The sequence below is a fragment of the Oryctolagus cuniculus genome, chromosome 12 (genome assembly GCF_964237555.1).
Source record: "Oryctolagus cuniculus chromosome 12, mOryCun1.1, whole genome shotgun sequence".
Taxonomy (NCBI): Eukaryota; Metazoa; Chordata; class Mammalia; order Lagomorpha; family Leporidae; genus Oryctolagus; species Oryctolagus cuniculus.
Window position 1 is genome coordinate 97,001,666 of NC_091443.1, and position 10,481 is coordinate 97,012,146.

The following is a 10,481-nucleotide window of genomic DNA, read 5'->3' on the forward strand; positions in this document are numbered from 1 at the left end:
TTCTTGTTGAAGAAAAAAAGACATCCAGCAGTGTGTGGGGGTGTGGCTACATATGTGCATGTGTCTGCATGTGTGCACACCCTCACACACGTGGATCACAGGACATTTGTTGGAAAGCTTAAACAAACAGTAGACTTTTCTGAATCTGGGACTATTTAAGCAAGAGTGAAAGTTGGCATCTTCCCATGCCTACAAAGGAAGACTTGTTGCAGGTGAATTATAAGTAGGAGGGTTAAATCAGTAGACAATCCTGGTCTTGAAATGTGGTGGTGTGTAACGCCTCATCTCTCTGGAGGGAATGTGTATACACGGGGACGAGCTTGTCCCGTAAAAGCTTGAGGGGCCCATAAAGGCTGGCCCGATACTTCAGAGCACTAACCCTCACTGCACACTGAACATGCAAAGGAGTTCAAATAAGCCAGGAGGGGCAGAAGTCAGGCAGGAGTGGGGCACAGTGGTTAAGAAGTCACCCGCGGGTAGGTATTGTACTGCAGCAGATTAAACCTCCCTGTGGAGTACCCACATCCCATGCTGGAACACCTGGTTCAAGTCCCAGCTAATCGGCTTCCCCTATCCAGCTTCCTCTGGGAGGCAGCAGATAATGGCTCAATTACTTGAGTCCCTGCCACCAACGTGGGAGATCCGGTTGGAGGTCCAGGCTCCCAGCTTTGACCTGGCCCAGCTGCAGCTGTTGTGGGCATTTGGAAAATGAACCAGAAGATGAAAGATCTATTCCTCTGTCACTTTGCCTTTCAAATAAATATACCAACATTTAAAAAGTAAAGAAAAAAGAATTTTATTAAAAAAAAAAACACTTGAGACGCCTGCAAGTTTGAGTTCCAGCTCCACTTCTGACTCCAGCTCCCTGCTAATGCACACCCTAAGAGTGAACCAGCAGATGGGATCTTTCTCTCCCTCTCTGTCTTCCTTAGCCTTCTGTCTCTGACTTTCAAATAAATTAAACAAATAATTTTTTTGTCGTAAAATAGGTCAGGATAGCAAGGAAGACGGGAGGAGGGAAAACAGAACAAGAAACTTTTCTTTCTCTGAGGTTGGTGTCTGAAGAATGGGGGGTTATTCAGGGTGAGCACAGACGCGTTAAAGCACTGTGGGGGCCCTGCCGGGACCCTCAGTGTCTCCCAGCTGTTGGGCAGGATCAGGAAAGGACACAGGGTGCCAGTAGGTTTAGCGGCATCGGGCACGGAGACCACAAATGCAGTCCTGCAGAGAGGAGGGTGCACCAAACACCGCCACTGCCAAAGCAAGCCTGGGTCCAGCGCTTCGGTGCCCAGTACTGTCCACCTGTGTCCTGCATTCTTAGGATGGCCCCAGGAGGTGAGAACCGTGGTTGACACTTGTGCAGCACCTGCTAAGTGACAAGCACTGCTCTGGGTTCTCAGGCATGGAGGATGTCACAGTGAAATTATCAGATTATCAGAGCACCCACCCTGATAGCCCTCCTGTGGTCACTGGGACAACTTCATACGGAAAAAGAATGTCAAGTGCCTCACATCTGGCACATGGAATGAGCTCTAGGGTGGGAGCTCTTCCTAATTTTAAGACAGAAAATAACTCTACCAGCGGCACAAAGAAAGAAAACGTTGCAGGCACCAGAGAAGCATTCAATCCACAGAGCAGGCATTCAGTAGGCTCGGCGGGCCCAAGGTGAAGCTGAGGCAAGAATGGAAATAGATGCTCGTTAATATCCACAGGCAAACCTGCTGCTGTCGCCATGGCCCCACACAGGAGCCTGGTGCACGTTCCCAGCTTCTAGTGCTGGTGGTCATCTGTCACCACTGGCAGCCTTGCTTTGTACAGCAAAAGAACCAGGAATTATTCCCTTTGTATATTCTGGAAGCAGATGGTTTGTTTCCATTAAGTTAATTCCACATGTAGATGTATGGCAGCTTGGGAGGAAACTAAAGAAAGAATGATGGTTTTAATTTTTCACTCCTAACTGTGTTGCTCTGAGATGGCTACACCGGGCTGTGTGTTACATGATTATCATGCTTCTGCCTCCTAAGGGTGACTACACCAAAGCTGAGAATCAGGAGACTTTGGTCCTCCTACTGGTTCCCCGCCCACCTGCCATGTGACCTTAGTCAGTCACCTCTTCTGCCTTTACTTCCCCTGTCCATAAAAAGGAGGAGAGTAACACAGGCCCCAGGCATCCTAGGCCTAACTAGAGACAAGCCGAGCAAAGCAACACAACACAGGGACACATCAGGGGCCAGCATCTGGCTCAGCCATTAAATGCCTGGGACCCCTGCATTTCACCTTCAGGCTCAGCTCTGCTCTGGATTCCAGCTTCCTGCCAGTGCACATCTTGGGAGGCCCTGAGTGATGGCTCACGTACTTGGATCCCTGTGACCCATGCGAGAGGCCTGAATTGAGTTCTGGCTTTGGCCTGTCCTGGCCCTGGCTGTTGCAGGCCTTTGGCCCTCTGGGAGTTAAAACAATCTATGGATAATCTTTGTCTCTCTCTCTCTGTCTTTCTGCCTTTCAGAGAAATGAAAGTAAATTTCTTTTTTTAAGATTTATTTTATTTGAAAAGCAGAGTTACAAAGAGAAAGAACAGAGAAAGAGAGAGAACTCTTCCATCTGCTGGTTCACTCCCCAAATGGCTCCAACAGCCAGAGCCGGAACAGGCTGGAGCCAGAAGCCAAAAGCCAGGAGCTTCCTCCAAGTCTCCCACAGGGACCCAAGCACTTGGACCACATTCCATTGCTTTCCCAGCATACTAGCAAGGAGCTGGGTCAGAAGTGGAGCAGCTGGGGCACAAACTGGTACCCACATGGGATATCAGTGCCACAGGCAGTGGCTCAACCAGCTACACCACAGTGCCAGCCTGAAAATAAACGTCTAAAGATTTTTAAGACCGACCAGGTATGGGCAAGACCCAGCGGAAAATTAAACTCGAGGCAGGGAAGAGAAGGTGACTGGGCTGCATGTCTGCCAATTGCCACCTGCCTGGTTGCCATGCATGTCACCCACACCCTGCATCACCAGCAGCAAACACCCAGTGGGGCTGCCCAGCACACAGATGACAGACAAGAGCATTTGCTCCTGGGGTAGCACTAGGACTTGCTGGGAAGAAAGCTGGGGAACTTTCTGGGGGGATGGAAATGTTCTGTATTATATCTTGACGAGGGCTTAGATTACACAATGACATGGGCCAGCATCTGTTGGACTCATCAGATGGAACATGTTAGACCTGCACGTTTCAGCACATACGCATTTTATCAAAAACATCCAGCTCAGAAGCACTCATCGGTGCTTCTGAATTCTGGAACTTTAGACAAGATACTGGAGGGGGAAGGGGAGGTATGCAGGTAGGAGGCCAGAGAGATGTGTCACAAAGCAAATGCAGCAGAATGCTAGGTATGGAAGCTACATAGCAGGCACACAATTGTTTAGATAGGATTCCTACAAGTCTGCAATGAATACTGTCCTGATAAAAGGCAGGAAAGAAAGGGATGGCTGGCACAGGACTGAGTTCCAGAAGAGTTCAAAGGCACAGCAACAGCAAAGGAAACAGCAGCCCAGAAAGGTGGAAAAGCTACACCTTGGCCTTGGCACTGTGGTGCCGAGGGTTAAGCAGCCTCCTGCAATGCCGGCATCCCAGATGAGCTTCAGTTCGAGACGTGGCTGTTCCACTCCTAATCCAGCTCCCTGCTAAAGAGCCTGGGAAAGCAGCGGAGGTTTCCCCAAGTGCTTGGGCCCCGGCTATCCACGTGGGAATCCTGGATGGAGTTCCTAGCTCCTGGCTTCAGCCTGGCCCAGCCCTCAAGGGCTGAGTCAGGAGGCCACCCTGGGCTGTGGGAACCATGGGATCGGCCTGCTCTCATCTCCCAGTCTCCAACTCAGTAACCAGTCTGCTGAGGATCTGACCCCTGTTCAGATTCAGTAATGGGAACCAAGGGCATTAAGGGGTCTGTCTCATGCCTGTAGCATGTGGTGTGTGATCTCCACCCCAACCAGTGTTGAACCAAACTAAAGGATGTCTAAACAGTAACTATGTAAAACATCGCTTGTGCAAGGCAACAACGCAAACTTCCCAGGGTCTGACGCACTGACCACACCTACCCTTGGTGGGGAGCAGTTTGGAGGTGACCTCCAGTGTCTCCAGGGGTTCCTGGCCAATGTTTTCTAAGGTGACGATGAGTTGCTCAGTCCCTGCGTTGAAGAGCTGCATAGACACGTTGGTAGATTTCTCGTCACCAGAGGAAGGCTGCAACAAGTGTACCAATCTAAACCAAAAGCAAGGAGAATAAACTGAAGGAAGAAACCAATGCTGTGTAGGAATGATTCACATCAGGAGCCGGTGCTGTGGTATAGTGGGTAAAGCTGCTGCCTGCAGCACAGCATCCTATGTGAGCGCCAATTCAAATCCTATCTGCTCCACTTCCAATCCAGCTCTCTGCCAATGTGCCTGGGAAAGCAGCGGAAAATGACCCAAGTACTTGGGCCTCTGCACCCATGTGGGAGACCCAGAAGAAACTCCTGGTTCCTGGCTTTGTCCTGGCCAAGCCCAGTCATTTGGGGAGTGAACCAGCAAATGGAAGTTCGATTCTGTCTGTCTGTCTGTCTCTCTCTCCCTTTCAATTAATTAAAAAAAAAAGATTCACATCAGGTTAAAGGGTGACCACATTTTGGTATTCAGAAATAGGAGCTAGAGGTGCTGGCACTGTGGTGCAGCCTGTTAATGCCCTGGCCTGATGTACCGTCATCCCATATGAGTGCCGGTTCTTGTCCTGGCTGCTCCACTTCCCATCCAGCTCTCTGTTATGGCCTGGGAAAACAGTGGGAGATGGACCAAGCCTTGGGGCCCCTGCACCCAAGTGGGAGACCTGGAGGAAGCTCCTGGCTCCTGGCTTTGGATAGGCACAGCTCCAGCCATTGCAGCCAATTGGGGAGTGAACCATTGGATGGACGACCCCCCCTCTGCATCTCCTTCTCTCTGTATAACTTTGACTTCCAAATAAATAAATAAATCTTTAAAAAAAGAAAAGAAATAGGATCTAGAGAATCTTGCCTTTAAATGAGAAATTCAGGAACCAACCATGCTGAGGACAAGTCGGGCTCTGTAAGCCAGGCACATGATGTGCCTCGGCTCCAGGCTCCCATCAGAGGCACTTTTTTCCCAAACCACTTTTTCCCAAACCTAATCCTGAAAAAAATAACAGCACAACAAGTCAAGGCAACTTCCTCTGCACCATCTGTAACAGAGTTCCTCGCTCCTAGGTCAGGGAAGAAAAGCCGATGCACAGCCTCCCTGCATGACCCCTGTGCGGCTCACATATCTGTCTTCCAGGGCGAACGTGTCAGGAGGTAACAAAACTCGGCCAGGACTAATCACTGGGCGTCTCACACAGCAGGGTGCCCAGGCCTTCTGTGCTGCAGGGGAGAGGGGCAGAGGGAGGCACCCACAGTGTAGGAGCCTCAGAGCTGTGAGGAATGGCACTGCTGCAAAGGCACACTTGGGAAGTGGCACTGGAACCCAGCTCCCACCGGCAGCACTGTCCTCCTTGGCCATGTGCTGGCCCCAGAGCCTTCCCAAGGCAGGAACGATGTTTCTGTCTGTTTGCTATCAGCTCCTAGCCTAAGAAAGGACTTCGAAGACCAATCCCATTCACATAGCTACAAAGAAAATAAAATAGCTTGGAATTTTTTAATTTATTTGGCAGATAGAGTTAGAGTGTGAGAGAAACAGAGAAAGTCTTCCTTTCACCCCCCACAATGGCCACCACGGCTGGAGCTATGCTGATCTGAAGCCAAGAGTCAGGAGCTTTTTCCTGGTCTCCAACATGGGTGCAGGCACCCAAGCACTTGGCCCATCCTCCACTGCCTTCATGGGCCACAGCAGAGAGCTGGACTGCAAGAGGAGCAACTGCGACTAGAACCACCGGCACCCATATGGAATGCTGGCACCGCAGGTGGAGGATTAACCAAGTGAACCATGGCATCAGCCCCAGCTAAGAATAAATTTAACCAAGAATTTTCAATATTGGAGAATCACAAAAGATTAAAGAAAGGAATAGAAGAGGACACCAAAACAACAACAACAAATTGAGAAGCTTCTGCACTGCAAAAGAGACACTCAGCAAAGTGAAGAGGCAACTAACAGTTGCAAAGTATGCAATTGATAAAGGATAACCTACCAGAAACTTTCAAGAAACTCAACAACAGCAAAACAAACCACCCACTCAAGAAATGGGCAAGGGACTTCAACAGGCTAAATATTTCAAGAAAGGAAATCTAAATGGCCAACAAACATATGCAGAAATGCTTAGGATCGGCCAGTGCCACGGCTCACTAGGCTAATCCTCCATCTGCGGCGCCGGCACCCAGGTTCTAGTCCCAGTCAGGGCGCCGGATTCTGTCCCGGTTGCTCCTCTTCCAGGCCAGCTCTCTGCTGTGGCCCAGGAGTGCAGTGGAGGGTGGCCTGGGTGCTTGGGCCCTGCACCCACTTGGGAGACCAGGAGAAGCACCTGGCTCCTGGCTTTGGATCGGCGCAGTGCACCGGCCACAGCGTGCTGCCGGAGTGGCAATTGGGGGGTGAACCACCGGAAAAAGGAAGACCTTTTTCTCTCTCTCTCTCTGACACTGTCCACTCTGCCTGTCAAAAAGAAAAAAAAAATGCTCAGGATCACTAGCCGTCAGGGAAATGCAAAGCAATACTACAATGGCCTTGTGAATGTGGGGAAAAAGGCACCCTAATCCACTGCTGGTGAGAATGTAAACTGGTATTGCCACTGTGGAAGACAGCATGGAGATCCCTCAGAAATCTGAATACGGACATAGCATATGACACAGCCATTCCACCCCTGGGAATATACCTAAGGGAAGTGAAATCAGCATATGAAAAAAGAGTTATCGCTGCCCCCGTATTTACTACAGCTCAAATCACAGCAGCAAAAATATGCAATCAGCCTAAATATCTATCGCCTTAAGACTGAATAAAGACATTATGGGCTATGTACATATGCAGACTGCATACATATACAGACTGCATAGCCTGGCTATTGTGCACCCTACTGCAATAAGCATAGGCCTATGAAAACCTCCCTGTCTATAATGATTTCTTGTTTTTTTTAAAGCTATAATACCAAATCTTTTGAGGTTTAACGGCTATTTTTTTGACAGGCAGAGTTGGACAGTGACAGAGAGAAAGGTTTTCCTTCCGTTGGTTCACCCTCCCCCCCCCCCCCAAATTGCCCTATGGCCGATGCACTGCACCGATCTGAAGCCAGGAGCCAGGTACTTCTCCTGGTTTCCCATGGGGTGCAGGGCCCAAGCACTTGGGCCATCCTCCACTGCCTTCCCGGGCCACAGCAGAGAGCTGGACTGGAAGATGAGCAACCGGGACAGAATCCAGCGCCCCAACTGGGACTAGAACCTGGTGTGCTGGTGCTGCAGGCAGAGGATTAGCCTAGTGAGCCGCAGCGCCTGCCAAAATACAGTTCTTGAAAACGCAGTGAAACTGACAAAACATTTATCCACAGGAAACAGGGGAAAAAAAGAGAACAGACTCCAGTGACTTAACAACAGAAATGACAGCGAGGACATTACTACCAACTTTACCAAAATAATAATCAAAAAGCACTGCAGAAAATCCACAGAGCCCTAACATCACACCAAATGCGAGGAACCCGAAACTGTCCTCCTAGACCAGGAAACGGACCAGCATTTTTGCCCTTGTTCCTCCAGTCCACAGTCTCAGAGGTCTAGAGCAGGGCGGCTGGGCCATCACAAAGCAAACACACGGGAACGCGGGGCCATTCCGGGAGGAGACAGAGCCACCTCTGCTCTCGCACAGCTGCTCGCACAGCACGACCGCGACGCCACTCGCACCGTCGGGACCCAGTGGGAAACCGCAACAGCCGCGCGTCACTCACCTCCAAGGGGGCCCGGTCTGCTGGCAGGACAGAGGCCCGCCAAGGCCGCTGCTTCCGGAAGGGGCCGAAGAAGAGAAACGCGCCTGGGAAACGGCGCGGCAGCCTCTCCTGATCCCGGCCTGGCCCTGGGGCCGCTGGGTCTCCCTCAGGCTCGGCCAGCAGCATCGCAGACAGCTACTCACGGCTCGTGCAGGCTCTCGGCAGGAGCGGACACGGCGCTGACTCCCACCTGAGCACCACTGGGCTGTAGGCGCCAGGTGACCGGGTGCACTTCCGGGTCACAGCGCCAGGTGCAGGCGCACTCCCCACTGGCCGTCACCACGGCGACACAGGATGCTTCTGCACACTGCCCCATCCAGCCTCCGAAGTTCCAGGACTGCTTCCAGTCTTGCCTCTCCAGGGTTCTCTGGGAGAAGCTGGGCCATCAGCGTCTGCATCCCTGAGTCACAGCCTGGATAGTGTCTGTTTCATTTGACAGGTTTTCTTCTAGATGCTCAGTTAGTTGTCACAGATCAGGGGGAATATATGATATTTATCGCTTGGGGACTGGCTTATTTCACTCACCATGATGTTTTCCAGATTCCTCCATTTTGTAGCAAATGACTGGATTTCATTTTTTACTGCTATATACTATTCTTTAGAGTACATATCCCATAATATCTTTATCCAGTCTTCTGTTGATGGGCATTTAGGTTGAGTCCATGTCTTAGCTATTGTGAATTGAGCTGCTTATCTAAGTACCTGAATATATATAAATTATTATATGTATAATATAATATACATATATATTATTTATCTAATTACCTATATATATATATATATCTCAGGGCTCACACATTTTTTCATTCTGGAATCCTTATTTGTTTTATTGTTTTGGCTTACCACAGCTGCATTTTCCTTTGTTTTTGAGCTGTTCACCAAAAGTTTGCTTGTTTCAAATTTAATTATTTGTTTATTCATTTATTTATTCTTTTAAAAACAAAACTGCATTTGACATAGTATCGCTTATGATACAAGAAACACATTAAATTGGAGTTTTATGATTAGAAAACTACAGGGAACACCTACCCTTATGATCTATGTGTCTGGGAAAAGTGAAGGAGAAGGATTTTAAGTTTATCCAAAATGAATTTGACTACAATTTTTTTGTTTAAATCATTTGAAATGCTGAAGCCCCTTGGCCAGTATTGAGAGGCACAAACCAGAAAATCAGTTCTCCTGTTACTAAGCTCTATATCAGATCTGGCTACAGCCTCTTTGCTTGTTTGTTTTGCATTTTAATGCATTACATTTCATTTTGGCTTATAAATATTAATATGTTACATTTTGACTTCGTTCTACATAATTTTACATAATTGTAAAAATGGTCTTCTTTAATCAGGGCACTGGCATTTAACCTTCTGGAATCATACTTTTTTTTGTTTTGTTTTGTTTTGGCTTCCAGCAGCCAGCTGTTTATGGGCTGTTACACACTTTTTGTGTGTGGCACAAAGGAGAAAAATCTGCTTCTCTCATTGCAAAACTCCATATCAGATCTGGATACAGCCTCTTTGTTTATTTGCTTTTTTAGGTATTTTTAATGTATTATATTTCATTTCAGTTTATATATTTTATTATGTTACTTTTTGACTTCACGCCAGATTAAAGAATTTTGGTAATTGAATTAATTTTCTTTTTTAAATCAGGTCTCAGGCATTTCACCTTCTGCAATCCTACTTTCGTTTTCTTATTTTCCCTTACAGCAGCCAACTTTTCCTTTGTTAATGAGCTATTGCCCCTTTTATTCCTTGTTTTCAATCTATTCATTTGTTTATATATTTATTCTGTCATAAACAACAATAAAATTGACATTGTATCACTTATGATACAATAAAACACAAAAAAATTGGAGTTTTATGATTAGAAAACTTTTGGGAACACCTACCCTTATGCTGTATGCATCCGGGTAAAATAAATTTTAACTGTATTGTGCAAGAGAAGGATTTTAATTTCTCCAAAATGAATCTTACTGCGATTTTCTTGTTAAATCATTTGGAATCCTAAAACAACTTGTCTGGTTTTTGGTTGCACAAACAAGAAAAATCTGGTTCTCTTGTTGCTAACTTCCATATCAGTTCTGGCTGCAGACTGTTGGTTTATTTGGTATTTCATTTCATTTGGGCTTATAAATTTTATTATTTTACATTTTGGGTTCAGGCTGCATAATGGAATTCTGGTAATTATGCAAATACCCTTTCTTTTTATCAGGGCGCTGGCATTTTACCTTCTGGAATTCTAGATTTTCTTTTATTGTTTTGGCTTCAACTAGTCAATATTTTCTTTGTTTATGGACTGTTCACCACATTATTTTGACTTTAAATTTATTTGTTTATTCATTGGATTATTTATTCTGTCCTAAATAAAAACACATTTGACATAATATCCAATATGATACCTAAAACAGCAAATTGGAGATTTGTGATGAGAAAACTACCCTTATGATCTATCTTATGGGAAAAATGAAATTTAAGTGGGAGAGAAGAATTTTAAATGTCTCTAAAACAAGTTTAACTGCAGTTTTCTTATTAAAATCATTTGGAATTC

At 47.0% G+C, this 10,481-nt stretch overlaps 1 protein-coding gene and 1 long non-coding RNA gene across 5 annotated transcripts in view; one reads left to right on the forward strand and one right to left on the reverse strand.

Annotated features, from left to right (window-relative positions):
• LOC103346435 (neuroblastoma breakpoint family member 4) overlaps positions 1–10,481 on the reverse strand; it is a 1,612,367-nt gene that overhangs the window by 1,486,156 nt on the left and 115,730 nt on the right. The window contains exons 5-6 of the long non-coding RNA XR_011380966.1: positions 4,087–4,250; positions 1,719–1,919 (exon numbers count right to left, since the gene is read on the reverse strand). This is a non-coding gene — a long non-coding RNA (neuroblastoma breakpoint family member 4). The remainder of the gene's footprint in view (positions 1–1,718; positions 1,920–4,086; positions 4,251–10,481) is intronic.
• LOC103345879 (protein sidekick-1) overlaps positions 1–10,481 on the forward strand; it is a 694,014-nt gene that overhangs the window by 166,934 nt on the left and 516,599 nt on the right. The window lies entirely within an intron of this gene.